Source organism: Littorina saxatilis, linkage group LG2 (genome assembly GCF_037325665.1).
Source record: "Littorina saxatilis isolate snail1 linkage group LG2, US_GU_Lsax_2.0, whole genome shotgun sequence".
Classification (NCBI taxonomy): Eukaryota; Metazoa; Mollusca; class Gastropoda; order Littorinimorpha; family Littorinidae; genus Littorina; species Littorina saxatilis.
Window position 1 is genome coordinate 77,939,584 of NC_090246.1, and position 16,537 is coordinate 77,956,120.

The 16,537-nt window shown below is 43.5% G+C and overlaps 1 protein-coding gene across 2 annotated transcripts in view; it reads left to right on the forward strand.

Annotated features, from left to right (window-relative positions):
- The first annotated feature begins 5,806 nt into the window (after positions 1 to 5,806).
- LOC138959778 (ly6/PLAUR domain-containing protein 6-like) overlaps positions 5,807 to 16,537 on the forward strand; it is a 35,368-nt gene continuing 24,637 nt past the window's right edge. For both annotated transcript variants that reach the window (XR_011453796.1, XM_070331388.1), the window contains exon 1: positions 5,807 to 5,970. The gene's annotated coding sequence lies outside the window, so the exon portion shown is untranslated. The remainder of the gene's footprint in view (positions 5,971 to 16,537) is intronic.

Genomic DNA, 16,537 nt, shown 5'->3' on the forward strand with positions numbered 1-16,537 from the left:
CTGTTCACTCAGTTACATGGAATTCATTTCACTCATAAATCACCCCTCAAACATTGTTGTGAAATGTAATGACAATTCCCCTCACCACAAGGTGAATTAACTGTGTGTGTGTGTGTGTGTGTGTGTGTGTGTGTGTGTGTGTGTGTGTGTGTGTGTGTGTGTGTGTGTGTGTGTGTGTGTGTGTCCTGTGCACTTAGGATTAGTGTCACTAGATTCCCGCTTCCCGAAGATTAGTGCTCCGTGTCTTCTTCTTCTTCCTACCCCCTTCTATTTGTAATCTTTTCTCTTATTCAGACAGACGTATATATAGAGAGAGACTGAGACAAAGAGAGAAGATCAAAAGTCAAAGGCAAAAGCGTATAATATATATAATTGTAGCCAAGTCCTGACTTTTGACTCCCCAAGCCGAGCAGTGTCAGAGAAACGGGCGAGGTTTTCACGCCCTGGGAGGTCAAGGCTTTTTGTATCCAACGCAGCTTTCCATAAAGCCATCTGCCACGTTGATCGCACATTGATTGCTTCAACTGTCTGATAGTCCGCTGGGGGTGGGCGAAAAGGCAACACTGCGCGCGTCAGGTTTGCTGCCAATAATATTAGTTTCTTTTCATACCGGATCCGTCTGACTTATAATGTCTTATATATAAAAAGACGTTATGATTATGTATTTGTTTATTTGATTCTCACCTGCAGTCTCTTGTACCTATTCTTATATTTGATTCTTGTCAACGGTCTTCTGCCCCGTCTTTTTTTTTAAAATTTTAATTTACGTAAAATGGAATTTGAAATATGATCCATTACCAGCATGCAACAGAGTCCGTGTTTCGTACGTATGGAAATGCTGATCGTGCATGTGGTTGTTTACTCATTTATTGGCATGCTCGAAGTCGTGTACGTGCCTAACTTACATCATGTATTCGGGTTTTCCTCCATGTCCATGTCCATGAATTGTCACGCCCTCAGTTCAAGGTTTAGCCTGTTGCACATTTTGTGTCTCGTCTGAAATGGTATCGTGCATTTTGTTCTGGTTATGTCTGTGTGGTCGAGAAAGCTTACATGGTGGTTTTACACGGGAAGAATGTAGATGTTAAAAAACGATTTGACTGAATCAGCAGAACGTGTGTTCAATCTCTTAGAATCAACTCTCTTGGTTTCGTATTTACAAATGAAAACAATTTGATGTTCAAGCCTTCTCTGTTCACTCAATTACTTAGAACCAATTTCACTCAAATTCCTGTTGGTTTCCTATCGCAAATAAAACTACTGAATCAAAGCCGCTACAGATGTTTGAAGCATCGCGCGCTATCACCATAAATCAGTGGAGGCTGTTCCCTTGACAATCAGGGATGGCTCATCCCTAGACAAACTAGCCGGCTCCTGTGACCCTGGTCAAACGATGCCTTCCTGTCTGACCGTAAAGTCCGATCCACCCGCTATCTGCCTCGAGACATCCCCACCCACCTTTGATGTTGCGGCGGCATGGGTGTGGTCGTTCTGATCGTCCACCCGTTACTTGTTACTCCCCCCGGATGGGTAATGACCGCGTGTCCTTGCCCTCGAGGGTAGGCGACCTTTTGATGTTGTCCGTTTAAAGTGTAAAAGAGACGATTTGTTTTCAGCGTCTCGAGTGGTTGTGCGTTGTTTCTTGTGTGGTCAATATTTTGTTTCCTTGGGTGTTGTGTGTTTTGTGTGGTCAATACTGTCCTTACTTGAATGTCTACTGGTGATTTTGTTCATGAGAGTTGTAATTGTGGTCAATGTTTTGTCTACGTGAGTTTTTCTGGAGTGTCGTTTGTTTTCATGCTTGTCATGGATGTTGTGTTTGTGGTCAATAGTGTAGCTACTTGTATACCTCTTTGCTGTCGTTGAAATGTGGTCAATGTTTTGTCTACGTGAGTTTTTCTGGAGTGTCGTTTGTTTTTATGCTTGTCGTGGATGTTGTGTTTGTGGTCAATAGTGAAGCTACTTGTATACTTCTTTGCCGTCGTTCCTTATTGAATTATCGCCCGAGACTTGCCTGTTGTACAAGGTTTGCTGTGATCGTTGCGCGTGCATTGTGCTAGTCTTTTCCTTGATATAGCATAGATGACATTATTTTTTGAAAACATTTATACTACATTATAATAATAATAATAATAATAATAATAATAATAATAATAATAAATGAGCATTTATATAGCGCAACATCATAACTTTACAATTATGCTCTTTGCGCTTGACACATTTAAAATTAAAACACAGTTATACAAGCATTTACACAGGGGACTCTCTGATATTTGTTCTGGGTCGGTATTCTGTTAAGTCACCCTTAAAGCGCTATATATGTTCTCTTCCCATGACAAAACTTGTAAAATCTGTTATTGGCCTCGCAGGTTTTCAGCATCTGTTATCAACAATACGGCACTTACGTTCAAAGCTTTATTCTGTGGGTACATTATTACACCCCCGGTATAGGGATGTGTATAGGATTCGGTCGATGTGTTTGTTTGTTTGTGTGTTTGTGTTCGCATATAGATCTCAAGAATGAACGGACCGATCGTCACCAAACTTGGTGAACAGGTTCTATACATTCCTGAGACGGTCCTTACAAAAATTGGGACCAGTCAAACACACGGTTAGGGAGTTATTGGTGGATTAAGATTCTACAAGGACTTATAGAGGGACATATTAATGGTCAAAGGGAAATAACCTTCTCAGTTGGTGGCAGTGAGAATGGTAAGGACGGGGGTGTTTTTCCTACCTCGGAGGAATTTCTTGTTTATGTCTTCCATCTGTGTGTTGGTCGGGTTCCAGTGATCTGTGTCTCACGTTCTCTTTTATTCAGGGATGTTGGGGGGGGGGGGGGGGGGGGAAGCGGGGGACTGGTCCGTATAGGCTTTTGTCTTTGATGTGGCCTCAAGTCCCATTCTTTTTGCTGCCAGCGTTCGCTTGGTGTTTTCACAGGGTTTCCGTTCTCAACCTCTCACGGGTACCTGACCCTGACTCCTCTCCTGCTCTACCCTAATTGTCCTTCTGTTGACTCTTTCATCCCAACCCGGGTGTGTGGCACAGGTGTTAATGATGTTCCCCAGGGCTGTTGTCTTTGCTTGTTCCATGTCTGTGTTTGCATCTCTGTCCTATCCCTTGTTCAACGGACACTCTTCATTGTTTGCGGAGTGTTGTTGGTAAGGGCGAGTCGCTTGTCTGTTTGCAAGCGTGTGGCCGTTGTTGACAAGGGTACATCTGTGTTTCACAGAGGTGGATCTGTGATTTACAGGGGTGGGGCTGTTGTTTACTCGGGTATCTGTTGTTGGCTGGGTTGGGTCCTGGCCTTTGGGGTAACAATGTTATCTCTGTTATATCAAATAGATCAGAGGCGTATATTTGTTATTTATTTATTTATTTATTTATTTATTCATTTATTCATTCATTCATTCATTCATTCATTCATTCATTCATTCATTCATTCATTCATTGAATTCATTTATTTATTTGTATTCATTCATTCATTCATTCATTTATTCATTCATTCATTCATTCATTCATTCATTCATTCATTTATTTATTTATTCATTCATTCATTCATTCATTTATTTATTTATTTATTTATTCATTCAATCATGCATTCATTCCTTCATTCATTCATTTATTTATTCATTCATTCATTCATTCATTTAATCATGCATTCATTCATTCATTCATTTATTTATCTATTCATTTATATGTCTCTGTGTTGGCCATGTCTCTTTACGTTGTCCCGGATAGCCGTAGCCATCGTAGGGATGATTAAAGAAAATCCGAGTCTGTTGAAATTTATCTTTAAAGCTTTAGTATGTAACTTTTCATTATTCCAATCAGTAATGCATGCATACCTACAGAGAACAAACACGTTCTGTGATGTATGTACAGCCCATTGGGTGAAAGTCTGTTTTACTTGGGCCACACTTTGTTGCTCTGTCCAGCGCACGAGACAGCGGGACCAGCACAACACAAAACATAACTAAGCCGAGCGCATTATGATCTGTGGGGCCGTAATAAACAGGATTAACTGTATGTTATAAACACGACCGTTTTTATGAGGCGAGAGAAGAAACAAATTGCGAAATTTTTATTATCGTACACGTCGCCGCTGTAAAAATCGTCTGGTAAGGATCTTATTACTTATACAGTAAAAACAGTAACAAATATTCTCCAGTGCGACTCAAAACTTAAAAGGGCGTGTGTTTTGATCTGCGGAGTCGCCATAAAACGGGATTACGTGTGCGCACTAAAGACGACGGTTTTAAGAGAAAAGGAGCGGCAATATGTAAAATCGAAAACAGAAAAGAAGAAATTTCTGTTACTGGTTTGCGTCATCTCTATGAACATTTTGTGAAGTTTTCTACAGAGAATACAGAATACAGAATCTTTAATTGCCCATGCCCAAGGTTGGGAATTTGTTATGAACAACAAGAGGCATAATAAAACCATCCAACACAAAACATATTAAGAGAGCGCATTATGATTGTGCAGTGGGAATAAACTTGTGAGCAATAACTCCGACAATTTCATGAGTGCGAGCAGCGGTGTATAACTTGACTGACGAGAAACAGTAATAAGAGAGTTATGTTTTTTGTGTACGTCATCGCTTTAACATCCTGTGGGACGCTCACACACAAAACAACAACGGAGCAAGAAGTTTTCAGTGGCAGCCAAACATTTTTCAAAGGAACGCGGTAGAATATTAATTTCAAACAGATTGGTAAAAGATGTGTCTTTCCTCCCGTTTCTCTTTCTCTCTAAACCATGCCCTCATCCCCTTTTGCTCATTTGCATTCTGTTGTGGTTTTTGTTGGATTGTATATTTGTTTATTTATTACAGATAACTTACGTAGGCCTACTGATACATCAATTAGCGTTTTGCAGAATAAGACACTAATTAATTTGGGATTTCTTACCCCCTCTTCTCCCCACGAATAAAAAAGAAGGAAAAAAAAAAGAAGAAAAAGAAACAACAACAACAACAACAACAACAAAACAACAACAACAACAACAACAACAACAACTACAATAACACGTGAAAAACACACACAACGGGCGGGGATATAGCTCAGTTGGTAGCGCGCTGGATTTGTATTCAGTTGGCCGCTGTCAGCGTGAGTTCGATCCCAGGTTCGGCGGAAATTTATTTCACAGAGTCAACTTTGTGTGCAGACTCTCTTCGGTGTCCGAACCTCCCCCCGTGTACACTACATTGGGTGTGCACGTTAAAGATCCCACGATTGACAAAAGGGTCTTTCCTGGCAAAATTGCTTAGGCACAGTTGATAATTGTCTACCTATACCCGTGTGTTTTGGAATAATAGGCCGTGAAAGGTAAATATGCGCCGAAATGGCTGCAATCTACTGGCCGTATAAAATTTCATCTCACACGGCATCATTGCAGAGCGCCTAGAACTGTACCCACGGAATATGCGCGATATAAGACTCATTGATTGATTGAATTATAGTACTGTTTCCTATAGATGCGTTGAATTGTTGTTAAAACAATGAATGATAGTCAAAGTTACCTATTTACGTGCATGAATTTCACTGCGGATGCATGATGGTATTTTCGTTATAGTATAGTAACAAAAGAATATAATAAACAGGTTGTAACAATTGAAAGTAGCACTTTTTGGAGACGACACCGCTAGAGGGCAGATGATTTTTCGACAAACATTTTATGAAAACACCTTTGTTTACCTGAGGCGCCGGCCTCGCCTCTCGCTGTTTGGCTGTGGTGGAGAGGTGGGGGGCGGGGAGTTGGAGTGTTGAGGTGTGTCGTCGCTGGCTTCATTGACAACTTGCAACGGTGCACGAGAGCGCGTGTTGTGAAGTGGTGACTGTTACTTGACAAGAGTTTACGTCGTATGAGTGACAAGACCATACACTTGTGGATAAACTGAGCTGTACGTTGTGCTAGCCAGTATAGGCCCTACACTGCTGGATATACTCTACGTCTACACTTCAACTGGTGAGTAGGAGTTACTTTTTTTCAGTGGCAGAAAGGAGACAATCATTAGAGGGATAAAGTCCGGCAATACATGTGTTTCATTTGTCACAAACACTAGTTGCATTATCCGCAATAACGTAAGTCAAGAAATCAGGCTGCAAACACGTTGGAAGCGTGAGGCGTTTTAGCAAGATGCTTTTTCCTTCGTTAAGGCCGTCCTTAATTGAACCCGTACTCGACTTCGTAAAGTCTTTTATTTTATTAAAAAAAATATATATATATTTAACCAAAAATTGCAGAGCCAAAGCTTCGTGCAGGGAGCTTCGTTAAAGTAGACTTGACGATGTTGACTTCGCCCAAATAATGAAAGGCTTCAGAGGAACAAATGATTAAGAGATTCCACGATTAAAGAGTTGTGAGCCAGACAAGCCGCGTTCTTTCAGTTATATTCTTTAAACTTGAAAGCACTTTTCTCAAGCGCTTTTAATACCATATCATGCGTTTTAAAGTTTGACAGTCGAATAGGCTACGTCTTCGTCGTCGTTGTTGTTTTCAGTAAAGAGGTGCGGACAGTACCGCTTTAAGCTTAGAATTGTTGATGAAGAAAATAGAATACCGAAAAACTGGCTGAACAAACTAAACCCACAGACACGTCAAGGTTTCTCTTGTGTGTTGTGTAGCAGAAAGTAGACAAGCATAAAATCGTGAACATAAAATAACAATATTTTTGAAACTCTTTTTGTATTGTGGCTTTGATTGCACGATCATGAACAAAATGTGTCCGTTCGTTGGTTTGCACAGTACAGAGAATGGAGGTGTAAGGAATAAATTTCAGATTAGCAGGATTAAATAGCTATGCTGCGTGTTAAAACAAGTGTGATGATATTCCAGTCTTCACACACACTTGGAGAGCGGGAAACTTTGACTTGAGCACTGAGCACTTAAGCACAAATTATATGAGTGACTTATAATGACTGGTCCTACTTAGGGATTTGCATTCAATGGAACATCTGAGAATTCTGTAACCAAATACCTTTTAGAGAAACAAATCTTGACTAAATGTAGAATTGGAAATAGAAAAGAAGCGTTACGCCCTTAAAGGCACACGTACTCCTTCTCGTGAAACCAGTTGGGCTCACCCCCCATATCTGGCCAGACTTTCACATGGCTTAAAACAATCCCTCCACTTGGTCACATACCTGACTGCTTGCTGTGTTGAGTAAGGATTTGTTGAGGAATTGTTTTTTTTCAAAAGCTACTAGTGGCTTTTATGAAATTAATTCATCCAAAAATCCCGAAAGTGCACAGAGAGCACCCAGGCTGTTAATGTTGGGTATGCGAGCAAGTGGAGGGGTGATCTTGTCCCATGTAGCACCCAGGCTGTTAATGTTGGGTATGTGAGCAAGTGGAGGGGTGATCTTGTCCCATGTAGCACCCAGGCTGTTAATGTTGGGTATGTGAGCAAGTGGAGGGGTGATCTTGTCCCATAGAAAAGCCTGCCCAGATGTGAGATGGTTAGCCGAGGAGTGTGCCTTTAAAGGCATCTACTTGAGATGGATGTGATCTGTCAAGCCAAGGAATTTATGTGAATCAAATTACTTTTGATAGATCTGTCTTTTGTTGGTGTCGTAGAGGCATATGCCATTAAAGGCACAGTGCAGCTCACAGCCTTCGTTTTGCGTTTTTGTTGCAGCTGAGTGCATTTACAGTTCAAAAATCCTCCTATGGTCGTAAAACAAACCCAAAACTACCCAACGACGACATCTGTGAAGCTCGACAGTTTCTTGTTCACGCGAGTGCATAAATTAACCTAGGTATTACGTGGTGTTTGGTCGGAGTTCGATTCAACTGAGTGATTCCGGCCTCCATTTTGTTTTACACAAACTCATGATGATGTCTGACATAGTTTGCTAGTGACGTGTCTTTTTGTGCATGATGTGGTGATCTACCTGATCTAAATTTAGATCCAAAAATAGGTCAAGACCAGCCGGGTCCGAGTACGAAATTAATTCGTAAAAAAATCGCAGTTCTTGACTCTTTGGGTGCAAGTCAATGAAACTTGGTAGTTCTTCTAACGGATAGCTGCCTGAGGTATGACTAAAAGCCCCAGGGGCTCCGTGCACCTGGATTTGACAAGTTCAATACCTTTAAAGCTACAGGCAACGGAATTTCTCCAATCGTCACATTTTTTTGTATCAAATCAAAGAGGGACAAACGTTACATCCAACAAGGAGTTCTTGTCAGTCTGAATTGTTCAAATACACTGCAGAAGAATTAGCTCTTATCTTTCACTTACAAAAGAAATTATATTACCCCCGGCCACTTTGAAGTAAAGAAAAAGACCGCGGTATTTCTTTGCAAAGAAAGAGCTATCAAATAGCTCCTCAAATCCGCCTTTTCATGGTACACCACGACAGCGTTTGAAATATATGTACGGGCAATTACTGAGTGGCTGCGAAATCCCCAACTCTATGGGAGAGGCACGAACGAGGGAATTATAACCCGCGAACTTCTTTTTTGAGGTTAATTCGATATGTAAGTGGTAACCAATGGAATCTTTTGTGTCTCGGTGAAGCCTCTTATTATAAACGGGAATTGTTAGTGGGTCTCTTTTCGTCTTCCTCCAGCGAGAAAAGAGACCAAGACAGCTATCGCCGAGATTTTTCTGGCCGCTGGCATTTTAATCGTTTTAACTCTTGTGTACACATTGTTTCGACATGATCGAGTTTGACTTCTGTGACTTATGCGTTTGGGGCATGTATGCGATTGAAACAACTCCAGGCAAGTATTAATATTTCCTGGTGATACTCGTTTATTTCAGCATCTAGTGCGGGTCTTGATGCATCGGCATGATTATTTCTGTGATATCGTGCAGATGTCAGCACTTCCAGTTGTAGAAAAGGGCAGTGTAACTGGCGGGGACGTGTAGAATGCAGCGAGACCAGCTTATTTTGGGACTCGGCGATGGGGGGTGGTGGCTGTGGGCGGTAACACGTCGAATTTTCATGCAGTAGATCGAAGTTTGGTCACCTGTACTTAATCTCAGTGTATTCAATGCTGGGGATTGGAGGGGACCCCCGGGGGACAACACGTCGAATTTTCATTCAGTCGACCGAAGTTTTGTCATCTGGACTTTATATCTCAGTGTATTATTCTGTGCCTCCTTACACAATTCCCACTGGAAAAGTCTTGTTCGAACAGCACGTGCCGACAACCCAGAGAGCCAGCCCTCAGCGGAGCAGGTGCATGGTAACAGGTCTAAGAGGAAGGCAAATATTGCACTACCGGGGATCGTTTTCATAAAGATGCGGCGATCGCTCCGTTCATGCCCACACTCAAATATTGACCCTCTCTCCGGTTCAATAACAATCCCGACCCGTTTCTTGTCCCTCCGATGTTGACACCTGCGCGGTGGCGACATGAGACTTCCCATGTTTGTTGGGTTAATGTGGCCTAATGCAATTACTTGGGAGTTGGGGGTTAGCTTCGCATGTTTGGCCTACGAGTTTTCCCGTGTATGTTGGGTTAATGTGGCGTAATGCAATCACTTGGTATTGCGAAGGTTAGCCCCGCTTGTTTGGTGTTGGGTTTAGGACCAATCTGAGGTAATCAAGCAAATTACTGGGCGTAGGGGTGTTGCAGGTAGCTTTGTTTCCTCCTTGGGGATGAAGCTACCAGGGGAAGGGATTGTGTTGGAGGTGCGGGTAGAGGGGTAGCCCTCCCGGTGCTCCCCCTTGGACCTCCCTAGTCTAGGACCCTGGGTCTTCGCGAGGTGGCCATTGTGGCGTAATCCCTCCGGACTAGCATAACGTTTCCCTATCCCAAGACCGACCGTGCGTGGTCTATGACCACATCCTCTACGAGGTGACCCTATCAACTAGGCAGCGAAAGCCCCTAGGCGAAACACGGCGGATCTAGAGGAGAGAACCTCGATAAAAAAAATTTGAGCTGCCATGAAGACGGAGCATGTTGGCTGAGGACAGCGGGCAGACCTTCTGTGCCGACACCCATCTACAGGAGAAAACCAGGCATGCACGCATCAAACCCAACATGGCCATACACTGGGCGTAAATTTGCGCCATGTTGTGTGGAAAGCTTGTGCGCTTTGCGCGCGTTCAGTAGCAGGCTGTGTTCCTGCGTAACTGAAATATATGGCAAAATATTTATTAATTTGCAGATTTGTGTAATTGTGTGGATTTTTTTTGATTTTTAAAAAAAATATCCGGTATTTTGTTTTGTAGGTGTACAGGTTTATTAAAACAAATCTCTCCGCGAGACAATACCAGATTATAGACCCACGGGATTCATGGATTTAAACACTGTGCTACCTTCAAAGCCAGTCAAAACATTGAACTCTCCAGCTCTCAGCACATTCAATTTTGTTCAATCCCTTCTTGACCATCCCGCCGACGGATGTTTTTCATTTTTTCATTTTTCATTTTTCATTTTCATTTCTTTATTGTCCCATCGCTGGGAAATTCGGGTCGCTTCCTCCCAGTGGAAAGCTAGCAGCAACGGAGTCGCGCTACCCAGGTGTCTGCGTGTTTAGGTGTATTCAGCCACCTGCACTTATGGCAGAATGACCAAGGTCTTTTACGTGCCATTGTGATGACACGGGGGTGGGACATGGCTTCCGTCTCTGGGTCTGCACATAAAGTTGACCCGTGTCCGTTCCGGCCCGAATTCGAACCTGCGACCTTCCGATCACAAGTCCAGTGCTCTACCAACTGAGCTACCGGGCCCCCGATAGTTATAGACTAGCTGTAAATAGGACTACGTCGTAAGGTTCAGAAGCTCTGAATTCTCTCAGTCTCAGCACCGGCGGGTTTCGTGAAAATTGTAAGCAGCAAATCTTAATTGGACAGCACTGTTTGTGTGTGACGCCGCTGTGTACCTTAAGGCTGACCGTCTCTCGTTCTCTGGCTTTGATGTGTCCGATACTTGAGCAGGAGAAAGTAGCGGTTGACAGGAAAAAACGGAGCAGGGGAGGAGTAATTGGATCCCCTCCCCTCCTGGGTCCTGGCTTTGTTGTGATCGTTGTGGCGGCGTGATCAAACGCCAATCTTAGTTCTGCATCGAAATCAGTAGCTCGGCTTTGGTCATTTTCTCGTCTTCCCATTGTATGGTTGTTTGCTACAATAGGCTACAATAGCGCGCGGTTAGTTCGTGTCGTGTCTTTCCGTTGAGATTGCCCATGCATTGTCTTTTTTGTTTTTGCGCAATATCTTTTCAGTTCGTGGCCATAAAGTTTAAGTGACTTTTTATTGTTTCTGTCCGCTACTATTGCTTATGTTCATTTGTTGGGATGCACATAACAGCTTTGTATTTTCTGTGTTCGGACAGTAGCAACGTGTGGCCATTGGTGCAATGAGTTGGTTTCATACTGTACGTGTCTTTTCGTTGCGAATCGGCATATTGGGGTTGAGTGTGGCGATTGATGTAACTGCATTGTGTTTTCTGCTTTCAGACATTAGTGGCGTCTTGTTGTGTCTTTCTGTTGTGCCTGCTCATCTTGAAGTATGGTGACACCTAATGCAGAGTGTTATATTTTCTGCTTTTGGATAATAGCACTTATAAGTGGTCATACCAGTTTTGTGTCGTCTTGTCGTTTCTTTCTGTTACGACTGCTCATCTTTAGGTGTGGTGATACATGTAACTGCATTGCATTTTCTGCCTTCGGATAAAAGCAGTTTGTGGCCATACAGTGGCTGTTGTTGTTGTTGTTGTTGTTGTTGTTGTTGTTGTTGTTGTTGTTAATTGTTGTTGTTGTTTTTGTTGTTGTTGTTGTTGTTGAGCGTACCCACGCTTGACACCCGTGAAGCCACGTGGTACAAAGAAGGTGATCTTTTAATCCAATTGAGAAGATTAATTGCACCTGCTTTGTATTCTCAGATTTCGGACAATGGTTGCTCCCATTCGTTGGCCTGTCCTTGTAGTGGCTTCAGCTCGATGTTCAGTGAGACATGATTTGTTACCGGTGGCAGTGATTCCGTCATAACGTGACACCTGATCGAGTTTCTGTGGAGGTATCGGTATTCGTGGAAGCGTGAAGTACATGTGGTTGTCCATTCTGGCGGCTCAATAGACACTGACAAGTAGCTGGAGACACTAATAAGATATAGCCATCCGTCCCAGCACTTAAATTGTGCAACGCCAAGCTGGATGTCACTTCTGGTTGAATTTCTCCGGCTTTCAGCGTCTTAATTTGACAGGTCTAGCTGAATCAGTGAACGCGCAGCGCAGAGGGTGTCCTACTCTTGTTGCAATCAAAACAGCAAGGTCCGCTCATTCCAGGCGATGTCTTCTCTTGTTCCTTTCAAAATGCAAAGGACGTGTGATTGTTGATTCCAACGGCTCCGAAGACAATAATAACAAGCAACCACCCATCCTGGCACGTGAAATTATGTAACAGCCAGGTAGGTGTCACATGAGGGTTGTTGTCGTCGTCTTCCACAGTTTTAATAGGACAAGGGCAGCTGAATCTGCCGTGTCGAGTGGGACCTGCTCTTGTTCCTATCAAAACAGTAAGGTCCGTCCACTTTACAGGCCCTGTCCACTCTGTTCTTATTTAAACGCTAAGTCCGCGTGATTGTTTAATCTCACGCCTCCAGAGTGCTGGCATCAGCAACAACCAACCACCCCGCAAGAAGTTGCATAACTGACACCCATGCAGGTAGTTGTCATTGACACTGGGTGCATGGTTGTCGCCGTCTTCCACAGCCGATGATGGGACAGGCCCAGCTGATTGGTACGCTTCGAGTGTGATCTACTCTTGTTTCTATGCAAACAGTAGCGTACGTCCATTCCAGGGCGCTATGTTTGTTTTGTCAGCTTCTGACGTTGACTTGGAGGTGTTGGCAGATGGATTGGTACCATTTTCGTACTGGTGTTACTTCGGCAGGGACACAGGAATGGGTAAACAACGTTACTAGTTGAAAACGTAATGTCACTAAACTGATTAACGAAGGAACTGACACTAACTGCCAGGTATTGCACGAAGCAGACTGATTCGTCTAACATGTCACGACCGATTTCAGGTGTGACCAACAAGCAGAATTTGTTCAACAAACAAACAAACAAATAAATAAACAAACAAGTTGACAAACAAAGAAACACACACACAAACAAAGAAACATACACACAAACACACAAACAAACAAACAAACAAACAAACACACACACACACAAGCAAACAAACAAACAAACACACACACACACACACACACACACACACAAACAAACAAACACACACACACACACACACACACACACTCACAAGCAAACAAACAAACAAACAAATAAACACACACACACAAACAAACAAACAAACAAACCGTACACCCCCCCCCCCCGCCTTCATGGCGAACACTTGTTCATGGCCAAGAATATTATAATTAAGAACACTTCCCATTGAATCCCGGAGCAAAAGTCACAGTTGAAGTTGACACCACTACTAGTTTTCAGTGTCATCTCTACGTCAAGATCATGATCCTCCGCGGTTTTATTAAGCGTGAAGATCAGAATTTAGATCGCTAGTTAATGTGGCTTCGTGTTACCTTGGCGGCGTAAAATCTCCCTTGACGATCTGAGACCATAGACATCTGTGCTGGTGTAGACCTTCATACCCGTATTTACCCTCATACCCCTCTCTGTCTCCCTCGTTGTCCTGACCTTATATTAAAGGTTTGGTTTGGTTTGGTTTTTGGGTTTAAATGTCCCTTCAGCAGATGCTAGCTGCTATTCGAGACCGATATTAAAGGTACCTTTCTTCCCGCTTAATCCATTTTGTAAATCAACATGGACCCCCTAACCCCATGCTTTTTAAATGGGATAAAATCATCCTTCCACTGAGACTCATACTAAAACTCCACAGCCTGGAGCGTATTCTTTGCTGTATTCATTTCGGAAAATGACACCTGTATCAACGTTAATTATTCCGCTTTGCACACTTCTCACGGAAAGTGCCTCAGCAGCTGCATTTTGCACAGGCTGGTGTTTTTCAAAAGTGCATTTTGAATTTCAACAGCAAAACTTTGAATCGTCACGTTAACATTTTCCAAAATGGAAGGCGTTTTTAAATCGTGTTAATGCCGTCCTTAATTGAGCCCGAATTCGACTTCGCGAAGTCTTTTTATCGAAAATTCAGTGCCAAAATTTCGTGCAGTTAATAAGATCGAGGGTTTTATTTGTGTGTGCTGCCTGTCAAATGGTTGTGTGATGTGTCTAGTGTGTTGGCGAAGTGTTTCGTGCCTGTCACCTCTCGCTTTCAGCCCTCACCGCTGGCTAGCACCGTCCTTTTCAGGACAACGCGAAAAGAGAGCAGCTTGCGTCAGCCTCTCCTGCCAGTACATAACCTCTCCACAGCAAGCCCTTTGTAGTGCCTCCGTCGTGGCGACAGGCGTGAACTGGGTACCGAAAGGCCCCAGGCTGAACTACAAGGACTCGGAGGAGGTTGGCCCCTAGACGTGTGGCATGCAGGCCCACCGGCGTGTGGATACGCCCTGGTGCCCACGAACCAACCCCCAACTTTGGGTTAAATAGCCGGGCAGGACAGGCTCGTCAACCCTGGAAGGCAGCTGTCCTAGGAGAAGATCACTCCAAAATTAAAACGAGGGCAGAGGAGGCTCACTATCCCTGCAAGGAAACTCCTCTAGGAGAAGGACCACTCCAAATTTAAACCCACGTAGTCCCCCGAAGACGGAAGACATCGGCCATTAGGCGGGGAGCAGACCGGATGTCTACGCTTACTACGACAAAAACCGTCGAACGCAGAAGAAGAATTTGTGTGTGCTGAAGATCTCAATCTGATATTTCATGACGAGATCTTTGGCAAGAGACCGCCCACCTGAGTTGGTTACTTCAAGTGTCTGAGCTTAACCCTAATATCAATTGGGCGAAGCCGACTTCTCAAAGTCTACTTCACGAAGCTCGCTGCACAAAGCTTGGGCATGGAATGTTTGGTAAATCGACTCCGCAAAATCTTCGCGAAGTTTCCCTCGGGCAAGGACAGCCTTTTGAAATAGAGTCATAAAATCTTATCTCTGTGGAAATCTGCGTTTACCTAACATTCATGTGAGGAGCAGCTGCTTTGTTGAGTTAACATCTAAAATGTTGTCTTTGTCACTTACATACCGTATAAGACTTCATGAGATTGTAGTGCAAGGTTGTACATTTTGTTCTTCTATAGGACTTCTTCTTCTTCTTCTTCTACGTTCCCGGCCATAGTATGGCCATGTTGGGTTTGATGCGTGCATGCCTGGTTTTCTCCTGTAGATGGGTGTCGGCACAGAAGGACTGCCCGCTGTCCTCAGCCAACATGCTCCGTCTTCATGGCAGCTCAAATTTTTTTTATCGAGGTTCTCTCCTCTAGTTCCGCCGTGTTTCGCCTAGGGGCTTGCGCTGCCTAGTTGATAGGGTCACCTCGTAGAGGATGTGGTCATAGACCACGCACGGTCGGTCTTGGGATAGGGAAACGTTATGCTAGTCCGGAGGGATTACGCCACAATGGCCACCTCGCGAAGACCCAGGGTCCTAGACTAGGGAGGTCCAAGGGGGAGCACCGGAAGGGCTACCCCTCTACCCGCACCTCCAACACAATCCCTTCCCCTGGTAGCTTCATCCCCAAGGAGGAAACAGAGCTACCTGCAACACCCCTTCTATAGGACAACTACATTAACCTGAATTCTGTGATGGCAACCCAGCATTTATTCATCTTTAATCGATAGCGTACCTGTTATTCACTTACCTTTTTACACCAGCGTGTACAGCCGTTTTAATGGGTCATAATATGTTATGACGAGGCTGGAATTTGACGCCTTGGGCATTTTAGTTTCTAAACATTTGTTCATTTTTAATCGACAGTACAGCTCGGATACCTTTTTCATAGGTCATAAAATGTAATGGCACTGGCAGAAATTGACGTTTTGACCCACACGTGCGTTTGTGATGCCTCGATAAACTAATGGTATACATTATAGCATCAGTTATTGAGGCATCAATGTGTTTTACTGTATTCATAGGTCATAACATATAATGGCAGGGCCTCGATAAACTAATGGTTATATGTTTATTATTCCCTACGCCGGCGATGGAAATCAAATGCACACCCCTCTTCAGGTTTAGTTGCTTGTTTATCCAATAATTGTATGTGTTTAATTAACTTGAAGGTTTGATTACTTGTCTATCCAATGTGTTAAACATGAAAGTCTGTGTGTGTGTTTTTCCAATGTGTTGAACATAGCATAGTTATGCTGCGGTTAGGTCGAGCTTTTTATCGTTTACTACAATTCATTTATCGCAGGTGGTAGCAGGGGTCCCCACAGTGCGCGTCCCTGCGCCCTATACGCACTAAAAGCCGAAATCACGTACTAGAAATGCATGGAGAGGGTCCCGGGACGCACTAAACCTACAAAGAGCGGGTCCAGGGACGCACTAAATTTCCGGTGTCGTGCTCTTAAGTCAAAATGCAAGCACAAGTTATGCCACTTTTACGCGGGAACAATATCGGAAAGAAGGCGGAACTAGACGGTGCAGATGGGACCCTTTAAAACTCCGCTCAGGGGGTCTATGGACCTTCTAAACATTAAAA